The sequence below is a fragment of the Odocoileus virginianus genome, unplaced genomic scaffold, assembly GCF_023699985.2.
Source record: "Odocoileus virginianus isolate 20LAN1187 ecotype Illinois unplaced genomic scaffold, Ovbor_1.2 Unplaced_Scaffold_1, whole genome shotgun sequence".
In the NCBI taxonomy this organism is placed as follows: domain Eukaryota; kingdom Metazoa; phylum Chordata; class Mammalia; order Artiodactyla; family Cervidae; genus Odocoileus; species Odocoileus virginianus.
Window position 1 is genome coordinate 5,173,984 of NW_027224263.1, and position 26,765 is coordinate 5,200,748.

The following is a 26,765-nucleotide window of genomic DNA, read 5'->3' on the forward strand; positions in this document are numbered from 1 at the left end:
CAAGATAACTGATTTTACTTTTGCCCTGCTTCATTTAGACTGCTTCAATGCTGCCTGACAGTAACTCTCTCCCAGAGTAATAAGATTTCTGATTGTAAATATGCTGTTATAAAAATAATTGAAAAAATATTTATTGCTTTCCTATCATATACAAGGCAGTGTGTTATCTGCAGGGTGTGGAATGAGGGGTGGCTAGAAAGAAATATAGAACCAAGTTCCTGCTCTCGAGGAGCTTAATCTGCTTGGGAAGAGAAAATGTATAGACAGAAAACTATGGCTTATAGTAACATAAAGGAATTATTTAGAAGGGCAATTCTGAAATTTAAACATTACCCTATAAACTCAGAGGAGGGAGCAATCATCAAAGACTAGGCGGGCTAGCAGAGGCTTTATAATGTCTGGTACATAATAGACATGCAATATAGGTTTCTTGGGTGAGGTAGTTTTTGTTTGTTTGTTTTCTTGCACCCTCAACATGTGAGATCCTTGTTCCCTGACCAGGTATTGAACCCGCACTCCCTGCACTGAGGCTTAACCACTGGATCACCAGGGAAGTCCGGGTGACATAGAATTTGAGCTAAATCTCGAAGGGTGGGTACTATTGACAGAAGTCATTAAGAAGAGGAACTACATACTTGATTCAATACATGTTACAGACAAATGTGGGTGTTTCCCAGGTGGCTCAGTGGTAAAGAATCTGCCTACTGATGCAGGAGATGCAGGAGACATGGGTTCCATCCCTGGGTCAGGAAGATCCCCTGGAGGAGGAAATGGCAATCCATTCCAGTATTCTTGCCTGGAAAATCCCATGGACAGAGGAGCCTGGCGAGCTACAGTCCATGGGGTCGCAGAGAGTCGGACACAACTTAGTGACTGAGCATAGGCAAATATGGGGGGAGCATAACAGATTGTGCCAGGGGACACAGCAAGTAGCAGTTTTTCTAGAGTGAAGGGTTTATGGAAGGAGATAATAACACTGGAAATGTGGTTAGGTCCAGCTAAGGGAAGGCCTAGGAGGCATGGGAAAGGAATTTGAGCTTTATCCTGTATGTAGTGGGGAACCACTGGAAGTTTTGAGCAAAGGATAATGTTGAAGGAGAATGAATCTGGTAACAGTTTGCAGGATGGTTTGACAGGGAGAAACTGGAGGCAGTTGGACCAGCCAGGAGGCTACTGTAGTGATCTGGACAGGAAGTGATAAGGGCCGTACCTAGGCTAACACAGTGGAAAAGTGCAGTAAGGTATGCAGTAACAACACATAGAAGATACACAGGGTTTAGTGACTCGATTTCATTATGTGGGGCAGAGGAAAGGTGGAAGGTAAGATGACTCAGGTTTTTAGTCCACGAGGCTGAAGAACGGAGGTGTCACCAGAAATGATTTCTCTGTTAAGAAGCTGTTTACTGCTGTCTTAAACTAGTTTGCGAGAGGACGAGCCTCAGGCTGTTCAAATCCATTTCATTGTGTTGTATCTTGGGACTTGAAGAGACCTAGAGGTTCTAGACTAGCATATTTGAACTCTGAACTGTATGCGGGACCAACCCAAATTGTGACATTAATTTCACTGTGTCCTGATACACCTCTTGAGCTATTTCATTCAGAATGCAAGTCTGTGGGCTTTTTCTAGGCTTCCCTGCGATGGCCAAGCCATTTAGGGACTGAACAGCTTATTCGCCCGTATGTCTTCCTCCTGCCCCGGGCAGCGCTGTCTCTGCTTCATATGAGCGCAAGTCTTCATGCTCAGTTTTGGCTTCTGAGAGCTCTAAACATCTCAGGGATTGACACTTGCTGCTTTTTTTTTTAATGCAATTGAAAGCACCAGTCCTACAAAACTAATGATGCCTTCATTTTTATTTTATTAATTTAAATAAAGGAGCCTTCTGCCTACAGAGCAAGCACAGAGGCACAGGAAGGTTTTTTTTTTTTTCTCCTTTCCTTACAGGGGTTTGGGTTCAGTAGTGCATGCTTGAATGAATTCCTTGTAGCAACAGAGATGCTGGAGGAAGATATATGAAAGATTAAAAGAATAATGTCAGGTAGTGTATAAAAATACACTTAGCATTTTAAGTGCTTACTTATGCCAAAGCCATTTATAAAAACTGAGTTTGTCTACAAGCCAACACATTCCCCATCCCACCCCAAACATACAAACACTCCAAAATAACAAAGTTCTATGGTCACTTCTATCATATATAGGAAAGTAAATGGAGGCTGAGTACAATATCACTCTTGATTACAACAATGATAGATTGAAAAGTAGAGTCCAAGGATCTTGGTGCTTGAAATTATGATATATTTCACCTACCATATATTTTAAAAGGCATTTTCTGACTCCTTGGTTCATTTGATTCTCAAAGCTTTCTGGTGAGGTAGATCAGCTAAATAGCATTATTTCCTAAGCAACAGAGAGGATAAATTGCTCACTCAAAGGCACCAAGCAATTTAGCATCGATGCCCTTTCTTTTTCTTCTACTTTACTTTTCTCAGAAGAGAAAAGGCTATTGCCAAGCTTTGCTCTGGGCCTCTAGTCAATGAGTCATCAGGGTGGGGGTGGGGGGGAGGGGAACAAGTAGAAGAGAGATGAAGGCCCTTCTGTAATGTAGAGACCATGGAGCTGCTGTTCACTGTTGCAGCCCACACACCTCAGACAGCTAGCTTTGAAAATGGGAAGGAAGCACCAGGGTCTCTGGTTCAATGCCCTCAGAATGAGAGCCAACCCTCTGTCTTGTCTGTATCAGTGACTGATTTGCCTTAATCATCTCGAAATGTTGTATGGGAAAAGTTTAGGTAGTGGCGTCATAGAAAAGCAAGCTATCTCTTTTTATCTGAAGACCTGGAGAGTTCTCTTTCAACATAGAATGGATCAAGTCATGGTCTTGGTCATTTTAAAAAGATCAATCCCACATGGTTTCCATGACTGATTTGTACAGTGATAGCAAATCTAATCTCTCTCTCTACCTCCCTCTCCTGAGCTTATGTGTCAAACTGCCTACTGGGCATCACCACTGGTATGTAATCCCTCTACATGTACCTCAAACACAACAGATCTAATACCAAATTCATTATCACTCCCATCTTAATATACCACACATATTTTATATTTGTCTTTGGCAATGCCATCTCTCTAGTTTTCCAGGCCAGGAAAGTGGGAGTCGCTTTTTTTTTTTTTTAATTGAATTGGAGTATAGTTGCTTTATACTGCTGTGTCAGTTTCTGCTGTACAGCAAAATGAATCAGCCATCCATATATCTCCCTCTTTTCTGGATTTCCTTCTCATTTAGGTCACCACAGAGCATTGAGTAGAATTCCCTGTGCTATACAGTAGGTTCTTATTAGTTACCTATTTTATCCATAGTAGTGTATAAATGCCAATCTCAATTTCCCAATCCATCCCACCTCCCTCCATCCCCTCTTGGTATCCATATGTTTGTTCTCTATGTCTGTGGGGAGGCATCTTTGAATCCCCCTTTGCCTTCACTCTCCCGCATCCCATCACCAAGTGCTATCAATACAGCTTCAAAAACATCTTTCACCTCCATTGACTTTTCTCTTTTCCTATAGTTGTTGTCTGGGTTTGGGATGCTGCCATCATTCTGTTGGACTACTGTAACTGCCTATTGTGTGATCTCCCTGACTTCATGCTCTCCTCTGTCATTCACTCAACGATGCTGAAATTTTCAGAACACAAATTCGACCATATCTTTCCCCTGCTTAAGAGTTTGCTGATGATTTTCCTTGGGTTACAGGATCAAGTTTGAATTGAGCAGTAGGCCCCTACCTATCTCTCCAAAGGCCTCTTCTTCTCTTCCCACTCCTATAACCTGGACTCCACCCACATCAGACTACCTGTCCCCAGCATACCTCTGACTTCCCTTGTGCTTTTCTTTTTGCCTGAGATGCTTCCACCTGACACCTGTTCTCGCTCGTGAATACCTACTTTTTCAAGTCACAGCTTAAATGTTACTTCCCCTCTTGGTAGCTCTCCCTAACTTCACCAGGCAGAACCAAACAGTCCTGCTTCTGTGCTTCCCTTGTCTCAGAGTTGCCTGTAATTCTGTCCATACATTGAAAATAGCTCCTGTCTCAAAAGTATTGTAATTATTTGTTTTTTCACAAATAAAACAAGCTTGAGGGTAAGGAGATGGGTCTGATCCATTTCTCCACCATCCTAAACATCTGCATAGTGTTTGGTACTTAGTTGATTTTCAGCAAATACTTACTGAATCTTTAATTCATGAATAGCTTCATTTAATCATTGAGTCCCTACATTAGACCCTGGGAATTTGGCAGTGACCCACCAAGGCCTGGTGCAGGCATTCACGGAGCCCACCAGCAATGCTTAGACTGGTGGAGGATGCCCACAAACAACTGTAGAATTCCAATAAAACATAGCAGATATGCAGTTTGAATATCAACTGTCAGGAGGCACGATACGGGGGTCAAGAGCATGGTCTTGGGTTCAAATTCTGATTTCACCATTTGCTAGTTGTGTTGCTTTAGGCAATTTATCTAATGTTCCTATGTCCTTATTTTATCATCTGTAACATGGGAATTATTATAGTCTATAAATTATATGGCTGTAATGAAGATTATAGGAGTTACTATTTGTATAACAGTATTGGGCATATAGCAAGGGTTTAATAAAATAGACACAATCTAGTGGAAAGTACAAAGAAGTTAAAATGGCCTGGTTTGAGGGCTACTGTGACTGCTCTTGTTCCCTTTTTTACCAACTGTGATTCTACCTCTGTATAATGACCTTCTTCATTTCTGTCACTTTAGGTGCAGGGCTTATTTGGGAAAAGAGGAAGGTATGGGAGTGCATGGGAATGTGCGTGCAGGGTGGAAGGCACAGCCCAGCCTCCTGCCACATTCTCTCTCATTCCGCACTTCACATACCCGGAAGCTCAGCCTTGCTCGGAGCCAGTCACCTCTCTGGGGCTGAGTCATAAGCCCTGACAGGTGAGCCTTAGGTATTCTCTGTCCTTTCACCAGTCTCATCTCTCTTCTGTCCCCCCCTGGGGGTTGCTCTTAGCCCCTCCCTGTCTGCTCTACTCTCAGGGAAGACTGTGGGGCCCCTTGGGAGTTGCAGGCACACATTTCTGCAGGGCCTTCAACAACCTCTGGCCATATGGGGTCCCTGGGCCCAGCCATTCTTTCCCCTGCCATCTCTTCCTCTGATTGCTGCCCTTGTGGGGCCTCTGATCCCAGTAGTGTCAAGGATGGGAAAGGCAGAGAGAGAAAATAGCTAATAGCTTCAGTAATTATTTATATATTGCTTTATTTATTTCCTGAGACAACTGTTTTGCCATATTGCTGGAATGTGTGTCTGCCGTCTCAGATCTGGCAGGCCAATTATGTCACTGCTTTAATGACTCCAGAGCCATGTCCCTGAGAGGTCATTCTAATTGTTTCTGCCTCCCCAGCTTGTGCCAAGGGGTGTTTTGTCTGCCTGGAGGTTGTGGCTGGAAAGAAATATAGTCCTAAGTATCTTGCCCTCTGTTCACTGCCCACCTCCTCTGCTCTGGGGTCAGAGCTCTTAAGCCCTACTGTTGGTCCTGGGGAGAGCTGAGAAACTCCCCTTTTGCCAGAGATGGGGAGGGAGGTAGACTGAGAGATGAAGCATGACAGGTGCAAGATATGCTCTGCTTAATGTTAGATGGGGCTGGGGGGATGCCATGTGCATCTCACCTGGTCATAAGCTGTCAAGGTCACTACCTCTGAGCCTCTCTTAGGAAGTTCACCAGGTGCCTTGGTGTTGGAGCCCTAATAATCCCTTATATGTGCGCAGGGATTTATAAGCAGGTTCAAAACATTATTTCTTCTTACTCATAAAATAATCTGATGAGGTAGGTGATATTATCACCTTGTTTTATAGGTGAAAAACTTGAGGCTTAGAGAGGTTACAAAATTTGCTCACAGCATGGGAACCCTGACCTTTGCATTCAAGCCCACATTCCTTTTAACCTTCCATGGATGTCTCTTCAGTCCTTCCTGTCCCTCCATCCCCAGAGAGGGTACAGATGAGCTGCTTTTTCAGTCTACTGGTTTTGCATCCCTCCCTCTATTTATAATGTCTTCTCTGCTGTTTCCACTATTCTCTGGCTGTACAGGAGGCCTGAGCAGTCTCCTATACTTTAAATCTCTCTCCTTTCCCCTCCCAGAGAGTAAAAGAGCTGAAGAATCTGATTCCTACTACTGAGCTGATGACTAATCCTTGGTAGCAGGCCTTGTATGCAGGTCCTGGGGAGTTCATCCTTTGACTAAGGATTGAGGCTTAAAGGAACAGTGCCTACCTGCTGGAGGTTCAGACGCCAAGGTCGGCTGGGAGTAGGAAAAGGGCAGCATTTTGAGTATAAAGAGACCTGGAGCTCTCTATTTGCAAATACTGTTCGGTGACTTCAGGAGCTCAGAGAAGTCTGTGAGCTTCTTGCTTCTGACCTAATTCTGCCTGAAAGGGACTTGGTCCATGCTGCTTCCTTTCTGGCTGGTGAGCAGCAGAAAAGCATGCACATCAGCAGAGCCTCCACTGCTGGGACCAGATGGGACCCTCTCTTCTGGGTGGAGAACCACCCGCTGCTGGAGAGCATGAGTGAGAAGAGTCCTGGGCTGGGAGCAGAGAGGTTCTTGGGTTCTCCTCCCTGGTTGGCCCTTGCTTCATTGGGTAGATCCCTTTACCTCTCAGGTCCCTTTTCCTGTGTGTAAAGGCAAGGTGATGCCCTTTTAAATACAAAATGAGCATCTGACTAGTACTGTCCACTTCACACACATGGTATCTTGTTTTCATCAGCAAGTCTGCTTTAAACTGAGGATGAAGGAGGCTCAGGGAGGCAAGTGACTTGCCCAAGGTCTCATGACCAATAAGTACAGAGCCAAGATGCATACTTAATTCTGTTGCAAGTCTCACTTCAAGATTTTTATGTTAAATGGTAATGAGGATGACGATGATGAAGAAGAAGAGACGAGGAGGAGGAAGGAGAGGAGGAGGAAGAAAGCAGCTAATGAATGCTTGTCACAAGTCAGGCTCTGTGCTAAGCACTGTTGCTTAGTCCTCACAACAACTCTAAGAACAGTACTGTTATTATCATCTTCATTTTAGAAATGCTGGAAGCTGAGGTTCAGAGAGGTTAAGTGTCTTCCTTAAGGTCACAGTCCTGGTAAGTGGCAGAGCTAGCACTTAAATCCAGGACTCCTGACTCCTGGAGTGGTGCTCTTGACACTGTACTAGTCTGCTTAAAAGGCTTGATGAGAAAGTGCTTTGGGAATGTGCGGTGCTGTCTGAAGGCAAGCTGGTCCTCTCCATCATTGTATCAGACCCACTGATGCACCTGGCAGCCTCTAAGGGGAACACACTTGTCTGGGCCCCAGGCCAGAAGGTCAAGGTGGGATGGGGGCATGGCTTCAGGAGACCCACTTTCTCCAGGCTCAAGCTCTCTGAAGGTACTATAGTACAGAGTCTTCAGAACTACCCTGCTGTAGCGTCAGCTGACTGCCCATCTCCAGGGGGCCTAGTGGGCACCTGTTTGGGAGCACATATTGTTCCATTTCTTCCTTGCCACCTTGACTCCTGGCTAAACTATTATTCCCTGCCTCTCCAGCAACTAATGACATACATCCTGTTCCCCAAATCCCACTCTGTCTTCAGTTTGTCCAGATGGGAGTTGGCCTGTTGGCCCTGTCATTTTACCTCTGGCGTCTTGAGGGAGCCAAACCTAACATACTACCTGTTGTAGCATTTTATTTCAATCTATATCAGGACATCATAAAGCTTGCATCTTGCCTCTTGCAAATTGAAAGGGATTTCATAGCTGGGCTCATGGAGTCCCATAATACTCAAGCCAGCTCTGGTGCTAGCTGGGCTCATGGATCACTCTCTCTTCATAAAAGTCACAGTCTACATTCCTCCTCTGAGTTTCCAGCCTATCATCTGTCTGTTATCATGTTGAAAAGAGTTCTCAGGGGAAGAAATCTAGAAATGTCTGGGGAGGCTGTGCCATCATGCAAATTCAATGCCACACCAGAGAGGATAAAGATGAATGAGCTGCAGGGCCTGCTGACAAGACAGTGGTTCCAAGCACAGGCTGGTGTGGGATCAAGTGGTTGCCAATGGTGGTGTTGCATTTGCCAAGTCTTTCAACCCATCTGCAGGTCTTGACTCAACTCAACTTTCCCTTTCCTAGGTATCTTCTCCCAGGCTTTCGAGTACCTCTAGAGAAAGTTACGTGACTATGCAGATTGGTGCCGCCAAGCTATTCTCCAAGCTTGGCCAAGCCCCCATATTCCACATATACCTCCTTTTTGTATCTCTTTGGTCTGTGCTGTGCTCATTTGCTAAGTCGTGTCCAACTCTTTGCGACCCCATGAACTGTAGCCCGCCAGACTCCTCTGTCCATGGGATTTCCTGGCAAGTTTACTGAAGTGTGTTGCCATTTCCTTCTCCAGGGGATCTTCCCAACCCAGGCATCAAACCCATGTCTTCCATGTCTCCTGCATTGTAGACAGATTCTTTTACCCCTGAGCCAGCAGGGAACCCTGTTAGTTGCTCAGTTGTGTTCGACTCTTTGCAGCCCTGTGGACTATAGCCTGCCAGGCTCCTCTGTCCATGGAATTCTCCAGGCAAGAATATTGGAGTGGGTAGCCATTTCCTTCTCTTAGGTAGACTTCCTTTTAAAATAATAAATTAAATAACTTGGCAGTGCTGGGTCTTAGTTGCGGTATGTGGGATCTTTGTTTGCAGCATGTGGGATCTAGTTCTCTGACCAGGGATCGAACCTGGGCCCCCTGCATTGGGAGTGCAGAGTCTTAGCCACTGGACCACCAGGGGAAGTCTGCTCTACTTCCTTTTGAAAGTCCTGGTGTCGGGGATCCAGCCTGTCCCTCTGACCCCTGCCTCACTACAGAAGGCCTTCTCTCCTGCCTCACAGAAAGAAGGTTCTTTGAGATATGAACTTCCTCCACCCCATGGCAAATCTTCTATTTGTATCCGACTTTATTTTCTGTTTTGAGCTGTTTCCACTCCTTTCTAAGGCTGGTCTCCCCACCTCTGCTCTTGATCCTCCACCACCTACCTCTGCAGTGTGTTGCTCCAGTTCTCTTCTCCCATATGCTCAGTCTTCTTCACCCAATTCTCCCCTTCTCAGCCCTTGAATGTGTTTGCGTCTCTCCATCAAAAATAAGACTCCCCCCCGCCAAGCTAATTCCTTCCCCATTTTCAACTCTGCTGTGAAAATTCTCAAAAGGATAGTTTCCAGTTGTTTAGCCTTCATCTCCTATTCCTTTTGCCACCTATGACAGTTTGGCTTCTGTCTCCATGACTCATTTCTACATCAGTGTATTAACAGCAGCTCACATTAAGTTCTTAATATGAACCAGGCACTGTGTTAGGTACTTTGTACAAGTTGTCTTATTCAATCCTCACAACAACCCTATGAGGTGAGTACTATCATAATCTCCATTTTACAGACAGTGCCAGTTAGAGCTTTCAAAGTGACTTGTTCAAGGTCACACAGCCTAGTGAGTGGTAGAGTTAGGATTTGAACAGAAGCGATTTGACATTAGAGCACATAATAAAAATTTTCAGCTTTGCATGCCATACAGTTTCTGATGTTACTGCTCAGCTCTGCCATTGTGGTCTGAAAGCAGTGACAGAGGGTATATAAATGAATAAGAGCGACTGCATTGCAATAAAACTTGATTTATGGACACTGAAAATGAGTTTCATATAATTTTGCCTGTCAAAATATTCTTCTTCTTTTGACTTTTTTCCCCAGGCATTTAAAAATATGAAAATCATTTTTAGCTTGCAGTCCATACATATAAACAAGTGGCGGGCCATATTTGTTGTGGTTTGCTGACCTTGACTCTAGCCATCACATTATTCAAGGCTCCTCAAACTGTCAAATCCAATGGCTACAGCTCTCCAGGCTGATGATACACACTCTCTTTTGTTCTCTCCCCATTATTCTGAAGGCCACACTTACTTCCAGTTTTCCTTCTGCCTTAGCCTCTGCTCAAAGCTTCCTTTTTCCCATCTACCTCTCAAACGTTTGGCATTTCCAAGGATCAGGAGTTGACTTCTTCCTTTGTTTACTCTTGTTTGTTAATGTAATAGCTCAGCACAGGGCTTTGGAGTTTTACTTGCCTGGGTTTAAATCCTAGCTCCAATAGATACTACTTGTGTGAACTTACAGGGTTGTTGTGAAGGTTGCATGATTTACTACTTGGAAAACTCTCCCAATCATGCCTTTAATGTAGTGTATTTTTAATAAAATAGTTGTCATCACCATTGTTATTATTGTGTTACTATGATGGGATGTTGATTTCCTAATCTATGCCTCCAGCTCAGACTTCTATTTTGAGTCCGAGCCCCACATATCGGCCTATTTAACATCTGTACTTAGGTGTCCACTGGCAGCTTGACCTCAGCTTGTCCCACACCTAACTCATCATCTCTCTCCCACTCTTGTATCCCCTTACCCATACTTGATCTTTTGCCCCCACCATTCCTTGTTCTTGTTAACAGCGACACTGTTCACTCATTGAACTGAGAAAACTGGAAGGCCAGTTTTATGTTAGAAAAAAAAAATGACATGAAACATCCAGCTTTAAAGTGAAGATGAAACTGAACATTTTAAATCTCTCCTCACTTGGGACTGGAGAGTCACTACATGGTTGATGTGAAAAAATTTTCCCTCTCTTCCCTTTCCTAATCTCCTTCCCTTTGCTTCTATCAGATGGATCTCCTCTCTCTCCCTTAAACTCAGTGTGCCCGTTTCTAACTCCTCACCTTTGATCACATGGCTCCTCTCATCTGAAATGCATCCCCCCATATATCTTCAAATGGCATCTATCATTCAAGGGCTAAAACACTCATGACACCTTCTTCACATCTCTGTTCAATAAAATAAGGCATATTTTGGAACCAAGGACTCTATGTTTTTAAATTGAATGTCAGTATTACGTATTCCATACTTTATAATGTTCTCTGTCACAAGTCTCAAAGTCATATTGTTTCAATGGGATTATTGCATCTTAAGTTCACAAGGCATAGAATGTTCCTCCTCTGAGTTCTCCACTATGCCTTGCACAGTTCTCCTTATGTCTTCCATCACTCTTTCTCTGGCTCCTCTCCCTACAATTAACATGGACCACAAGGTTCTATTTTATCTCCCCACCCCCACCTTCTGAGTTTCTTCCTTAGAGATTTTCAATCTATTTTTTAGAGATAAAACTTTTATGTGTATATCTATGACTTCCCAAATTTTAATCTCATTTCCTAACCTCTTTACTGAGCTCCACTCCTACATATAAATTTCTTGGTGGACATTTTCATGAGGATGTTTGCCTGACTTCAAACCTGTCTATCAAAATCTCAGCTCATCATCCTCCCATCTCATCCCACCTTCACATGCCTTATGGCACCATCATTCTGTTACACAAAACTTGAAGTCATCTTTGACTACCTTCATCATACATACACAGGGATTTACCATCATATATCCACTGTTCCTTATGGTGTCTCTTATACCCCATCCTTTTCTGCCCCACCACTATAGTAACAATAATAATAAAAACTATAGCTGTTAAATGTGGATCAGTGCTTCTTATGGCCAGGTACTGGGCTAAGTGCTTTATATGTATTGACTCATTTATCCTCATATCATTCCTATGAGGTAGGTCTTCTTAGTAACCTCTTTTCATAGACAAAAAAACTAAGGTTCAGTGTGGGAGAGCTAGAATCACACCAAAATGGATTTGGACTCACATTTCATACTTAACCATGGTGCCACTTACTCCTCATTCCTAGATTTCTGTAACTGCTTCTTAACTGGTATATCTGCCATTGCTTGCTCCTCCATCAGTCCTTGGTATCCTACATACCATTTCCAGGATAATCATCCCAGACATTGCTATCATTATTTATCTCAAAATCCATTTCTATCATTGTTCCATACATTAAATTAAATCTAGCCATATCCTAACATATAAAGCCCTTCGCAATTTTACCACAACCTAACTTCCCAGCTCTCTCTCTTAGATGGGTCTGCATAGATTTACATGAATGGATTAAACCACATCCTAACATATAAAGCCCTTCACAATTTAACCACAACCTAATTTTCCAGCTCCATTAGATGGGCCTGCATAGATTTCCATGAATGGAATAAACCACAGTGTCCTATTCAGCCATACAACAGTTTTACTTTATCCAGTTCACTCTTGATCATCTTGTGAGCTACTGGAGGGAAGGGATGGGCCTGAATTTTGGTGCCCCTCAGGGCCTTGTACCTAGTCTGCTCTCAGTGAATATCTGTCAAGTAATTGACAGTAGGGGCTCAGGTAACACTAAGAAAATTAGATTGTTTAATTAGTACTTAACATGCTCCTTTTTCTTTCCTCCCCATGAGCCCTCTCATTTTTCTCTTCTCTGCTATAATTATCTTATGAAAATGTGAAGACCTCCTTTGCTGCAATCCTACACCACTTCATCAGTTCTTTCCTTGATTTATCCCCAAACATACCTTCCTACAGGGGCTCTCCATTTTGCTCAGTGGAAAAGAATCCACCTGCCAAAGCAGGAGGACACTCGTTCATCCCTGGGTTGGGAAGATCACCTGGAGGAGGAAATGGCAACCCACTTTTTTTTTTTCTTGCCTGAAAAATCCCATGGACTTACAGTCTAAAGAGTCACAAAGAGTTGGATATGACAGTGGCTGAACACGCACACACTTACTACACACACCTTCCTATAAATCTTTCTTCATCGCTTGGTATTTATTAGACTAAATGTTACCAATCTGGGAAAAGTTTCTAGGGATGACCATTGTGTGAAGATGACAGCACAGTCTACAGCATGAACTGACTCTTTATTTTATTTAAGCCACAGACTTTCAGGCAATGTTCAGCACTGGCCAAGGCCCCTGAGCCACTGTACCCAAGAGATGGCAATGGAAGTGACAGCTGCGAAGGTCAGTTCCAAATCCAGATGTCATAAATCCCCAGATGTTCTTGAGTCACAGAGAGAACACATTTCCATTTTTATTGGATTTTTAAGTTTTTCTTTGGATCCTTACTGCTTTCTGGGCATTGCCACAGATGAGGTACCACAATGCCAAAGGATATCATAGAATTCCCTAATAGTTCAGGGAAACCAAGGTTTTGATGTATTTTTGTTGTTGTTTCGTCAATAAGTTGTGTCTGACTCTTTGCAACCCTGTGGACTGTAGCCCGCCAGGCTCCTCTGGGATTCTCCAGGCAAGGCAGGAGGATTCTTTACACTGAGCCACTTGGGAAGCCCTTTTTTATTTAGGCAGATTCATTTATTTATGATTATTTATAACATCTGGTCAGTGGTTCCAATAATTCAAAGCAATATTTATCAAACTTTTTGACAATAACCCACAGCAAAAAAAATTTACATTAAATCCAACATACACACAAATATGTGCACATGCACACACACACACACACACACATACATTCACCACACTCTCACACTCAGACTCATACACATACACTACTGAACGAAAGTTTCATGAAACAATGTTTACTCTTACTACATGTGATTCATATTTTTCTCTTTTAATCTATTTCATTTAAAAATGGTGGTGAACTACTAAACTGATTTCACAGTACATTAATGAATCATTGCTTTCATATTGAAAACACTGGGTTAAAAGATGGAAACAAACAAAAAAAGAATGGTAAGATGTTCTGTTTTGTGTTATGAGAAGGCAAGTATATATACTGCATGCAACTGATATGCTGAGAATAAGCAGTTCTTAAGTTACAAAATCCATGTCTGGGATAACAGAAATAATTAACTGTGGTGTATTGATTTTGTTATCAGTTTTATTCAATTTTTTGTGTAAAACAAATTTGTCATCTTTTGTGCTCTGCCTGTTGACATATTACAGGCTACTCAACTATATAGTAGTCTGTTTCAATCTTTACAATTATGCAAGAGTTCCATGTTTTTTTGCAAGTTAGATGGAAAGTTGTGTCAATTCTGAAAAGGTTATTTACAAATAAGATATTGGGCTTATTGATACTAAAATATGATCACCTTGTTACTCTATGGGATAATTATAACTCTATTTCATAAATTTTTAATGCCCCCTCCCCCCCGCTGTGTGCAGTGTGGGCATTTCTCTCCCTCCCTCTCTCCCTACCCCTCCCCTCTTGTGTTTGTGCTTCCTGGAATTCTAGGATTCTGGAATGTTCAGATAAAATGGGTGTGATATGTAAGAATATTGAGGCATTTGAGTTGTATGATGTATAGAGTATTCAGGTGAGCACCATGGGGTGAATGGGTGCTATGAAAACATTTTAGAAAGTGGGTGTAGTCACTAATTACTTGCATAATTGATCAGCCCAAAGATTTGTCCCTTAATACAGATGTTAGTTCTTCCAAAGTGGAGTTGTACTAAGAATGCAGCAAAAGGACAAAAGGAATTTGAACTGTAGCTTGAGAGATTTTGTTATGATGTAAAAATCTTTCCACACATCAATTCATAGTTTCTTGTATTTTCATTCAGAAGTTCTAGAGGGGAAAAAAATAAAATGGGGCAGGGGTGGTGGTAACCAAGCAGCTGGGAAACAGTGAAAGCAAGGCTTTTGACTGAATAGCTTTTTATACATTTTGATTTTCAAACAATGGACATAAATCACCTATTCACAAATATAAATAAAAAACAGCAAACACACACACAAAAAACAAACAAGGAAAACAAAGATAACAATCGAAAGAATTTTCTGATAATGAGGAGGCATTATAATGCAAGCCAAGGGGAAAATGTGAGATTTGGAGGAAGAGACCTGTGTCTCACCCTGCCTCCACCATTTACTGTACAATATCAGGCACACAAGTTAACTTGCCTGATCCTATTTCCTCATCTGTGAAATGGGGGCAGTAATATTAATACCTATTATTTAGAGATTAAAGATTATTTCAGATAATGTATTTGTAGCACTCCACAAATAAGAGATTATGGTAGGCAACATAATGGCCCTGTAAATATGTCAGCACATCTCCAGAACATGTCAGTGTGTTAGGTTGCATGGCAAAAGGATTTTTCAGATGGAGCTAAGGTTGGTAATTCAGATGAAATCTTAAAATTGGGAGATTATCCTGGATGATCCAGGCAGGCCCATTGTGATCATGTGGGTTCTTAAAAACAGCAGAGGAAGGCAAACAAAGATGCAATGGAAGAAGAGGCAGGGGAAATTCAAATTGTGAGAGGGGCTCAACCTACCCTGGTTGGCTTTGAAATTGGAGCTATGGGGCCACAGACCAAAGAATGTAGGGGCCTGTAGAAGCTAGGAATGGCATTGAATTGATGGCCAAGAAAAAAAAAAATTGGACTTCAGTTCTACAACTGCAAGGAAGTGAATTATGCCAACAACCTGAAGTAAGGTTGGAGATAGATTCTTTCCTAGAACATCCAGTAGAGAATACAGTCCTGCCGACACTTTGATATTAGCCCACTGATCCCTATGTCAGACTTCTGACCCTAGAACAATAACAATAATAAATTTGTGTTGTTTTAAACTGCTCAATTTGTGGTTATTATAGCCACAGTAGAGAACTCATACAAAGATTTTCAATAATTGATATCAACTGCTGTTGTTAATTAAGGGTGATCACAGAAATCTTAAAAATTAATGATCTATATTTTATGTTATAAGATTATTGATGCCATACTAATCTGATCCTCTTGAAAATCAATGGATGTTGGGCAACCTCAGATCCAGTAGAAACTGGATGTCTCAAACCTTAAACCAAAGGACTGGGGCCCAGAAGTTGTGGTGTCTGTCTCTCTGTCTTTGCCATTAAGCTATCTGGCCACCAATAAGTCTTTAGATGAATCAAGTGCTTAGTGATTTTACTGGAATTTATAAAACTTATTGTAACTTACAGAATTACTGAAATCCATAGGTACTCTACCTATCATATTTTACAGGTGTGAAAGTTGAGGAGCTAGGAAGCATCATGGGCTGGGAGGAGATAGGAGTTGCTTATTTTTTTAATCTGTGAAATAGTGATAGGTATAGTATTTACCTATGTCAGCAAATTATAAAATAAGCAATTTAATTAATTCCTTTGAGCTTTAGTTTTATCTGTAAAATAAACATGATAATGTACCTTTTCATAGAGTTGTGGAAGTTTAAATGAGATACTACATGTGAAATGCTTGGCACATGACTAAGCACTGTCTAGGCCTCAACTGTTATTGTTGAGCTGACCTTTGTAAGATGTGTGTTGATATGGTAAATTATTTCTTACCTAGCATCAAGTCATTACTTGCTGAGGGAAAATTATTGCAGTTTAGCTCACGATTTAAGTATAATATTTTTGTCTCTTTCGTAGTCTTGGATTTTAATAATTTGAGTTTTCTGCTATGCTTTTACTTGCATCCTTTCTTTTACCCATACCATCTCACATCCTTCCTATGAGGTAAGAGGTATTATTCACCCATTTTATAGATTATCATCAGGCCAGAAGTATTGTAATATTTCGTTCTGCCCCTAGAATGCTATTTCAGCCTTGATTTTTTTCACAGTTGCTCCACTGAAGGGTGTGTGTGTGTGTGTGTGCGTGTTTCTCTTTGTGTGTGTGCATATGTCTGCCTGTTGCATATATGCACAAAAAATGCATAGAGAGTCTCACTAACTTTCTAACTTCCTAATTTTGAGACATACCATATAAAATAAGGCTGCTTCTGATTTCAGCCTTACTCTATGAACTGTAATTCTTTCTGAATAATATTTGTTTCGAAGCCTCAAATATATTTTACCTTGCGTGTATTTCTCGGTGTTCTATCTGTGGAAAGCCCAACATGACTTGCACCAATTAGAAATAGATGTTACATGCCTCAAGGCATAACATCAAATAGCTAATTTTCTAGTAAACTAAAATGATTGGTCAAATCTTATTAATTAAATAATATTATACCTTCAATGTATTGATTATTCACAGTACACCAGTGTGTTGTAGTGGCTAAAGGTTTATCAATTTTATCTTCTCAAAGAACCAGCTTTTAGTTTCACTGATCTTTGCTATTATTTTCTTCATCAAATTTCATTCATTTCTGCTCTGATCTTTATGATTTCTTTTATTAATTTTGGGTTATGGTTTTTTTTGTCTAGTTGCTTTAGGTGTAAGATTAGGTTGTTTATTTGAGATTTTTCTTGTTTCCTGAGGTAAGACTGTATTGCTATAAACTTCCCTCTTAGAACTGCTTTTACTGTGTCCCATAGGTTTTGGGTCATTGTGGTTTTGTTGTCATTTGTTTCTGTGTATTTTTAAAATTTCCTCTTTGATTTCTTCAGTGATCTCTTGGTTATTTAGTAGCATATTGTTTAGCCTCCATGTGTTTGTGTTTTTTTATGCTTTTTTTCTGTAATTTTATCTCTAATCTCATAGATTGTGGTTAGAAAAGATTCTTGACATAATTTCAATTTTCTTAAATTTACCAGGTTTGATTTGTGACCCAAGATGTGATCAACCTGGGAAATGTTCCTTGTGCACTTGAGAAGAATAAAGTGTATTCTGCTGCTTTTGGATGAAATGTCCTATAAATATCAGTTAAGTCTCTCTGGTCTAATGTTTCATTTAAGGCTGTGTTTTCTTATTAATTTCCTGTCTGGATGAACTATCCATTGGTCTAAGTGAAGTGTTAAAGTCCCCAAGTATTGTGGTGTTATTGTCAATCTCCCCATTGATGGCTTTTGAAGTGAAGTGAAGTGAAAGTCGCTCAGTCGTGTCCAACTCTTTGTGACCCCATGGACTATACAGTTCATGGAATTCTCCAGGCCAGAATACTGGAGTGGGTAGCCTTTCCCTTCTCCAGGAGATCTTCCCAACCCAGGGATCGAACCCAGGTCTCCCACATTGCAAGTGGATTCTTTACCAGCTGAGCCACAAGGGAAGCCCAAGAATACTGGAGTGGGTAGCCTATCCCTTCTCCAGCAGATCTTCCCAACCCAGGAATTGAACCGGGGTCTCCCTGCATTGCAGGCAGATTCTTTACCAACTGAGCTATCAGGGAAGCCCATTGATGACTTTTAGCCCTTACGTTATGTGTTGAGGTGCTCCTATGTTTGGTGTGTAAATGTTTGCATTTGTTTATGTCTTCTTGGGTTGATCTCTTGATCATTATGTAGTGTCCTTCCTTGTCTCTTGTAATAGTCTTTATTTTAGAGAACATTTTGTCTGATATGAGTATTGATGTTCCAACTTTCTTTTGATTTCCATTTTCTTGGAATATTTTTTTGTATCCCCTCATCTTCAGCCTGTATGTGTCCCTAAGTCTGAAGTGGGTCTCTTGTAGACAGCATATATATGGGTTTTGTTTTTGTATCCATTCAGCCAGTCTGTGTCTTTTGGTTGGAGCACTTAATCCATTACATTTAAGGTAACTATCAATATGTATGTTCCTTTTACCATTTTCTTTTTTTTTTTTTTCATTTCTTTTTATTAGTTGGAGGCTAATTACTTTGAAATATTGTAGTGGTTTTTTGCCATACATTGACATGATTCAGCCATGGATTTACATGATGGTCCCCATCCTGAACCCCCCTCCCACCTCCCTCCCCATCCCATCCCTCTGAGTCATCCTAGTGCACCAGCCCTGAGCACTTGTCTCATGCATCCAACCTGGACTGGCGATCTGTTTCACACTTGATAATATACATGTTTCGATGCTATTCTCTCAGATCATCCCACCCTTGCCTTCTCCCATAGAGTCCAAAAGTCTGTTCTATACATCTGTGTCTCTTTTTCTGTCTTGCATATAGGGTTATCGTTACCATCTTTCTAAATTCCATATATATGCGTTAGTATACTGTATTGGTGTTTATCTTTCTGGCTTACTTCACTCTGTATAATGGGCTCCAGTTTCATCCATCTCATTAGAACTGATTCAAATGTATTCTTTTTAATGGCTGAGTAATATTCCATTGTGTATATGTACTTTCTGTACCATTCGTAGCTTTCTAATCCATTCGTCTGCTGATGGGCATCTAGGTTGCTTCCATGTCCTGGCTATGATAAACAGTGCTGCGATGAACATTGGGGTACAGGTGCCTCTTTCAGTTCTGGTTTCCTCGGTTTGTATGCCCAGGAGTGGGATTGCTGGGTCATATTCTTATTTATTTTGGATATGTTTTTGTAGGTCTTTTCCTTCTCTTGTGTTGCCCATGTAAGGAATTCCTACAGCATTTGTTGTAAAGCTGGTTTGGTTTAACTTTCGCTTGTCTGTAAGGCTTTTGATTTCTCTGTCACATATAAACGAGAACCTCACTGGGTGAGTATTCTTGGTTGTAGGTTTTTCCCTTTCATCACTTTAAATATATTCTGCCACTCCCTTCTGGTCTGCAGAGTTTCTGCTGAAAAATCAGCTGATAATCTCATCAGGATTCTCTTTTATGTTATGTTATTTGTCACTTTTCCCTTGCTGCCTTGAATACTTTTTCTGTGTATTTGATTTTCATTAGTTTTATTAATGTGTCTCAACATGTTTCTCCTTGGGCTTATCCTGTATGGGACTCTGCACTTCCTGGACTTGATTGACTATTTCCTTTCCCATGTTAGGGAAGTTTTTGACTATAATCTCTTCAAATATTTTCTCAGACCCTTTCTCTTTCTCTTCTTCTTCTGGGACCCCTATAATTTGAATGTTGGTGCATTTAATGTTGTCCCAGAGGTCTCTGAGACTGTCCTCATTTCTTTTCATTCTTTTTTCTTTATTCTGCTCTGCTTCAGTTATTTCCACCATTCTATCTTCCAGCTCACTTATCTGTTCTTCTGCCTCAGTTATTCTGCTATTGGTTCCTTCTAGTGTATTTTTCATTTCAGTTATTCTGTTGTTCATCACTGTTTGTTTGCTTTAGTTCTTCTAGGTCCTTGTTAAACATTTCTTGTATCATCTCAATCTGTGCCTCTATTCTATTTCTGAGATCTTGGATCATCTTTACTATCATTACTCTGAATTCTTTTTCAGGTAGATTGCCTATTTCCTCTTCATTTATTTGGTCTTGTAGGTTTTTATCTTGCTCCTTCATCTGCAACATATTTCTCTGTCACCTCATTTTTCTAACCTATTGTGTTTATGCAGGTTACAGGATCATAGTCCCTCTTGCTTCTGTTGTCTGCCCTATGGTGGCTGAGGTTGGTCCAGGGGCTTGTGTAGGCTTCCTGGTGGGAGAGACTGGTACCTGTGCTCTGGTGGGTGGTGCTGAATCTTTTCCCTCTGATGGGCAGTGTCACAACAGGTAGTCTGTCATGGGGTGTCTGTGAGCTTAGTAATGACTTTAGACAGCCTGTCTGCTGATGAGTGGGGCTGTGTTCCTGTCTTGCTGGTTGTTTGGTATGAGGTGTCTCTCACTGGAGCCTGGAAGTAGTGAGGTGGAGCCAGGTCTTGGTGTCCAGATAGACACCTCTAGGAGATTGCATGCTGATTAATATTCTGTGGGCCCGGGAATTCTCTGGCATCCCAGCATTCTGGACTCAGGGCTCCTACCCCAGAGACTGAGGGGTAGGGCCAGAATTTGAACTCAGGTTTGTGTGAGTCTCCAAACCCAGGTAAACAGTACAATCCTATGGCCTGACTTCCTTTCAATCAACTCTTTTGCCCACACTTAAGGCTTTTATACTGAATACAAAGAGAAGTGGACCTGGGAAAAAAGTTTGTGTGTGTGTGTGTGTGTGTGTGTGTGTGTATTATATACTGCATGAATTGTCCCTACATGCCCAGTAGGTAATTGTTTATTTTCAAATGACTTTCCAATGCTTTTTGGGATAAGCTCTAGCTTCTCAAACTTTAGCATACCAAAAAATCACTGGGGGATATTCTTAAATGTCAGATTCTGATTTGGTAGGTCTGCGGAAGGGTCTGAGATTCTGTATTTATAAACATCCACGGTGGGGGGGGGGGGTGGCGGGGGTGGCGGGGGTGGATGCTGCTACTGGTGTGAGGACCATACATGGAGTAGCAAGGCCTTAGCTTACTCCATTCTAACCTCTCTTTCCTAGTGATATTATAATGTAGAAATTCTTCATGTCTTCCTTATGGGCTGTAATAGACATGTTTTATCGATGGATTTTCTCCAATCCTAAAAGAAACTAGGTTGGGAATCATGGAAATCAGGCATTAGGGCTAAAGAATGGAGGAAGGAAACAACACCCTCCCTGCAAACCTTCCTTCTTCTCATACTCTACTATAAAAACCATAAGTCTTGTCTTTTCTATTTCCTTTGTTTTAATTTTTCAGAAAGTGTGTGCATGTGTTTGTGTATGCATGCACATTAATGGGTGCTGATTCTGAGTGTACAAAGTCTAAACTATAGTTACCAGATTCAACCAGCTTCCATTCCGCAAAACTAGTAGGGAGTAGCAGAGACTGGGTGTACTAGATGCCTTGCTGTTGGTGGTGTGAGCCAGATCAATCAGATAAGTGTGAGCAACTAAATCTTTGTCATGTTTAATTCTGCCCTCCACATGAATATACTGGCTGTAGGCATATGTCATGTTTTCTTAGCCAGCAAGATAGGGGTGTGTGTGTGTGTGTGTGTGTGTGTGTGTGTGTGTGTGTTGGGGGAAGATAGTGGGTGAGAAGGCAAGCCACAAAGATATGGCAATAAACTTTTAAGTATAAATATGGCATGGAAGTAAAGGGCTGTGATCCTAGTAAACTTGGCCTTTGTTACCTCTTAATTTTTTGGAAAGATATCCAAAGGGCTTTAGGAAATATATTCAATACTAGCAGGCAGTCCTGAGTTTTGGTTTTGCTTGTGTCACTAGCTAGTTCTCTGATTTGGGGAAGTCATTTCTACTTTCTGGGCCTCTATTTATTTATAGGAGAAATGAGGGGATTGGACCCTGCCAAGATCACTGCTTATTTCCCACCATCAGCTCTGTCTTTGCCTTTACTAAGGCAAAAAGCTGGGGCAATTTCATGGCCTACTAGCATCAACTCCACAGTGAATGATGGACAACCAAACCTAGGGAGCTTGCAAAGTTCCCTGACCAAGTGAACTGCAATTTTTGCTTTGCCCCACCAGCTTTTATTATCATTAGTTTTTGAAATCATCTATTTTTGCTCAATTAAGTATGGTGTACATGTTTGTTTATGAGATCATAGCTGAGTCATTTAGGATTCATCCCTTGCTATTGGGATGGACAAAGGGTTTGAGAGACCCGTCAGCAGAAGGACTGCTATGTGAGCTTAGAAAGGATAGTACTATGGAAATCACAGCCACTGAGCTCTGGACTCAGTGGCTAGCCTCAACTTAGCCTTGGTCTGGGGCTGATTAGCTACAACTTCTGCCTAGGACTAGGCATCATTTCTGTCTGCAGGCTGCAAACTTTGTCACATCTCTCCCTAGAAACCTGGAAACTAACCAGGGCAGATTAGGTTGGTGGCATCTCAAGGCACAGGGCACTTTGGGGAGAAAGGTCCTGTCCCTCATATTCCCCACCAGCTCCCAGAAAACTTCTGAATGGTTTTTGTGTACTTAGCTGAAAACAAGAAGCTTTGGCAGAAGTAAAGCAGACAGAAATGTTTTGGTCCCTCTGTTTCAGTGATGGAGCCATGGTCAAAGACAACTTAAAATATTTGGAAGCAGACTGACGGGCAATAGCATGACATGTTCGAACTTATCCATTCAATAATTAAGCACCTGAATGGCTCAAAGATTGGAATTTAACATGCTAAGGGGTGGAATGAGAGGGTAAAAGTGTAAATTTATTCCAGGGCTTCCGTTCTCGGGTTCTATGTAATTCTCTGTTTTACACAGTGTTTACAAGGTAAACCATAGGCTAAGCAATGTTAGGGTGCTTCACTTCCTAAGCAGTTTTTTGGACTAATCCCATCCCCCACCAAAGCAAAAGAAAGCAAACATCTGGATGGTTTTCTTTCCATGTTTCAAAACATCTTTGGGTTCTGTCCTATCCTTTTCCTCTTCATCCCCACTGCATCTGTCATTTTCTGGCCTGGCCTTCTCTAAGCACTGTGGTTCTGTGTGTCATTCTGGTTCTGGTTGTTAATTCTAGAAAGAATAGAATTGTAGGAATATAGTTCTCAATGCTGGTAGAAATGGCAGATGTTATCTAGTCCAGGTCTCTATATTAGTGCATACACTACAGCCAGGTGAATGTCTGTCAACACAGCTGAGGACTGCCTGGTTCTGGATCCCCACACTTCCCACCCCCTTATGCTATGAGGAACCATGGATCAGGATCCACTGCAGCAGCCAGATTTTCAACCAAGAAAGACCCACACCTTAGGTGTCATCCCTGTTGACACTTTCAGTTCTTTCCCTAGTAGGAAGCTGCTGATTCTTTCCTACCTGTCTGCAACCTGGTCTTTGCTATTTATGGGAAAGTGTAATTTTAACCTAAAAAGATATTTGCTTATGATGGCCTAAAAAAGTAACAGAATGGGCACCTTTTCAGATCCTACTTGAGTAATCCTTGTTCTGTTCTCTCTCTCAGCAGTGAGCATTAGAACAAATTGCCTGATGCATCATAAACAGTTCCACTTAATGCAAAATCTGTTTCTCTCATTTGCTGAGTTGGAAAGAGGTAATTCATTGTATTCCGGTAACATAATAATAAATAGAAAGTTTAACAGAAGAGCCTGGATGCTTTGGAAGCACAAATTCAAGTACTCCCCCCTCGGCTACAGCAGCACAGAACCCAGATTGTATGGGGTTGATCTGAGTCCTTGAAAAAATACACACATACCATATGTATTACAACTTTATGAAAGCAGCGCCACACACATTATATCTATCTATTTATCTATCTATGCCAAAACTTCGTGAAAACAGCATCTTCCAGGAACCAAACAGATTTCATGTGGCATTCAGTTTTTCCTTCAACCTTGCAAATAGAGAAACCTTGTGGGTTTTCTTTATCCTAGGCTAAACATTTGCTTTGAGACCAACTTGGTACTGTGTGAATGCATTTCCATGCCTTTTGATTTAGAATAAGCAAATGTTAAAGACTGGGTGAAAGGTACCACTTAACATCATTTATATCACAGCTTTTTAGGAGTCTATAAGAAAGGAAACATGATATAATACCAAACACCAACATCTATAAAACACCAAAAAAAAAAAAAAAAAAAACCTGAAACTGACAATAGACAAGGATGAATTCTAATATATAAACTTTACATATTTGCTAAATGCCATGAAAATAAATGTGTAGAAATAGACAAGTGAATCTGCGTGCCATGTCAGTGGAGTAAATATTTCTCATTTGAAGCCAGGGCTGACACACACAGTCTTTAAGGGGAGCATTATTGATTAGCCTGTCTCTTCTACTCATATGATAAACTCAGGTAAAGTTCAGCGATCCTGTCTTCCCAACTGGTTTCCTAGCTCCAGGCTTTTCACAAGGGAGTAATAACCTTGGTAGCCATCACCACATACTTGGTTATGACCAGAAGACCCCAGGTTGGCAAAGGGGAGAAAGCCCTTCTCCCAGTTTCATTCTTAGAGACCATGGAGAAAGATCAGGATCTGTGAATACAGCTCAGTACCTATGTGTGTGTTGGAGATCATGACTGTTTGTCCAAGTCAATGTGTGTTTGGGGGGAGGGGGTGTCTACTTTGAGCAGAGATCTGACTGATGTCTCCCCATTTGTATTTCCTGATTCCTTTAAGGAGCCAGGAAAACGAATCTGGCCATTTCGTAAGTAAGTTTGATGGCTACAAAACAGAAAGAAGGTGAATGGGGGCTCTGATTCCTGAGCCCTCATGAGCTCACCCCTGGCTTTCCACATTTTAAAGTGGCTTTTGGCAAAAGGGCCAGTGTCTTTATTCCATTCCTGTCTCTCCGGTCGATACTGATCTCAGATCACTGTCCGGGGTAAAGACAAGCTGATTTATAGGAACATCCCAAATAAAAACAACGTTTTTGGTCACTGCCAAGAGCCACCTTGTCCTAACACCTCTAGAGTCGCACCATATCTTTCTCCCTGTGTCCGAAAACAATCTGTTGCTGGCTTCGCTCTGCCCCCCACCACCCCAGCCCACAGCCAGCTAGCACCTCCCAGCCCTCAGCATCCCTGCACCTTCACTCAATCCCGCACCTCGCTGCCTTTTGGCAGCGCTCCGGAAGGCTCTGGGCTGCCTGTTGACTTACCCCAGGCCAAGTGGTTTGCTCAGATCCGCGTCGTCTGGCTTCTGGGAGCCAAGGAGCTCGGTGCGGCCACCTTGCCGGTTCTCCCACGGCGCGCCAACAGCAGCCGCCTGGGACAGCCCAGCCCGGCCTCGAGGCTGCTCGGCGGGTGGGCGGATGAGCACAGGGAAAGGGGCGGGGTGTGGCGACGCGCGCAAGTGCCCGCTCCTAGCGTGGTTTCTCCCTTCGCTTTTTAGTCATTCCCAAACTTCCCCGTGGCTGGCCATCTCTGCTCACCTTTCGCCTTCGTCAGCACCCCGAAACTCTTTGCTCTACCCGCGCCCCTGCCTCGTTCCCGCTGGCTTCTCCCGGCTCGCTGCCCCAACCTGGGCGCCTTCAAACACACGCACCCGCTGCACGCAGCGTACCACACAGCAAGAGCACGGGAAGGAACGGACACGGGAAACTGCCAGAGGTAGCTGAGGCGGGAGTGTGAGGGCGACAGAAGACACGGGGAGAGACAGACCAGCATTCGCACTCTGACATGCACAAACGCGTACTCCTGCGCCAGCTGCTAGGTAGCGGCTGGCGGGAGCCCCGGTCACCCTTCCAAATCTTTCTGGACTAGATAGAGGTTTCTGTCCCCTTCTGCTGCCGCTTCTGAAAAATGCTATACAACGAAGGGGGCGAGAGAGAAGCAAAGAGGGGTGGGGAGGTAAAATCGAGGAGGCGCGCTCCTGTTCTCCTCCCCACTCTAGCTCCAAAAATGTCCAACCCTGAGCTCTTCCTTCCCTTCTATCTGCTCCTGGCTTTCCTCTGCTCCTTTTCTCTTTTTCGTCTCCTTTGGGTGGCTGCAAGCTGGAAGAACCCGTCGCGATTGGGGGTTGGGGGGGTGGGGGTGGGGTGGGGGAGACTGCCGCTGTCGGCGAAAGCACCTCTCACCTCCCCCAGTCCGGACCTGGAGCCTCACAGAGTCTGAGCTCAAGGCAGGGGCGGGCGGGGAGGGGCGGGGGAAGCGGGCAGGGGAGAGGGAAGGAGGGAGAGGGAGGATGGGGCAGCCTGCAGGGGCAGCAGCTCCTGCTTCTCTGCAACTCGGTAGCCAGGGGTGGAAGGAAGCCGCAGCCGAAACCCCAAGGCAGCCCCGGCGCTGCCCTGTCCCACCGTCTCATCTCTCCCCCCTCGGTACGGAATTTTCTGTTTCCTTCGTTTGCTCTTCCCCGGGCCTCCCCCTCCCCTGGGTGGTGGCAGAGTCTGGGCGGCTGAGCGTGGTGGTTTCGGGGAGAGGGGACTGGACTGGGGCACCTCAGAGCGCCTGACTGGCAGAGTCTCTCTTTGCCCTCTTGTCCTGAGTGCCCCGACTTTGGACTGTGACCCCCAACCCCTACCCCGCTCAATCTGGGCTCTGAGCCGGCAGGCGGTGGTGGGGCTGCGCGGGCAGCCACGGGTCATCCCGGAGGAAGGGGAGGTGAGCCCGGGAGAACGCGGGCGAGCGCGGGTGGAGAGCAGGACCCTGGGTAGCCAGGAGCTGACCTGGGGGTCTTCTCTCCCTAACGGGTCTAGTGTAACCCAGTGCAGGCAGCCTGGCAGCACAGCCCAGTTCTCACATCCTTGCCCCTCTCACCCGTAGGTTAGAGTC

General features: G+C 43.0%; 1 protein-coding gene, 1 long non-coding RNA gene and 1 other non-coding gene across 5 annotated transcripts in view; 1 reads left to right on the plus strand and 2 right to left on the minus strand.

The window, feature by feature from the left end:
* TRPC5 (transient receptor potential cation channel subfamily C member 5) overlaps positions 1–25,409 on the minus strand; it is a 309,416-nt gene extending 284,007 nt beyond the window's left edge. Inside the window, exon 1 of the mRNA XM_020881534.2 lies at positions 25,154–25,409. The gene's annotated coding sequence lies outside the window, so the exon portion shown is untranslated. The remainder of the gene's footprint in view (positions 1–25,153) is intronic.
* Positions 8,752–8,825, minus strand: TRNAG-CCC (transfer RNA glycine (anticodon CCC)). The gene has a single exon. It is a non-coding gene; the product is annotated as a tRNA-Gly (tRNA).
* A 107-nt stretch (positions 25,410–25,516) lies between the features above and the next one.
* LOC110130650 (uncharacterized) overlaps positions 25,517–26,765 on the plus strand; it is a 453,938-nt gene continuing 452,689 nt past the window's right edge. For 2 of the 3 annotated variants that reach the window (XR_011485895.1, XR_011485896.1), the window contains exon 1: positions 26,181–26,311. This is a non-coding gene — a long non-coding RNA (uncharacterized lncRNA). Of the gene's footprint in view, positions 25,605–26,180; positions 26,312–26,765 lie in introns of those variants that run through there. The other variant, XR_011485897.1, reaches the window with a different exon arrangement.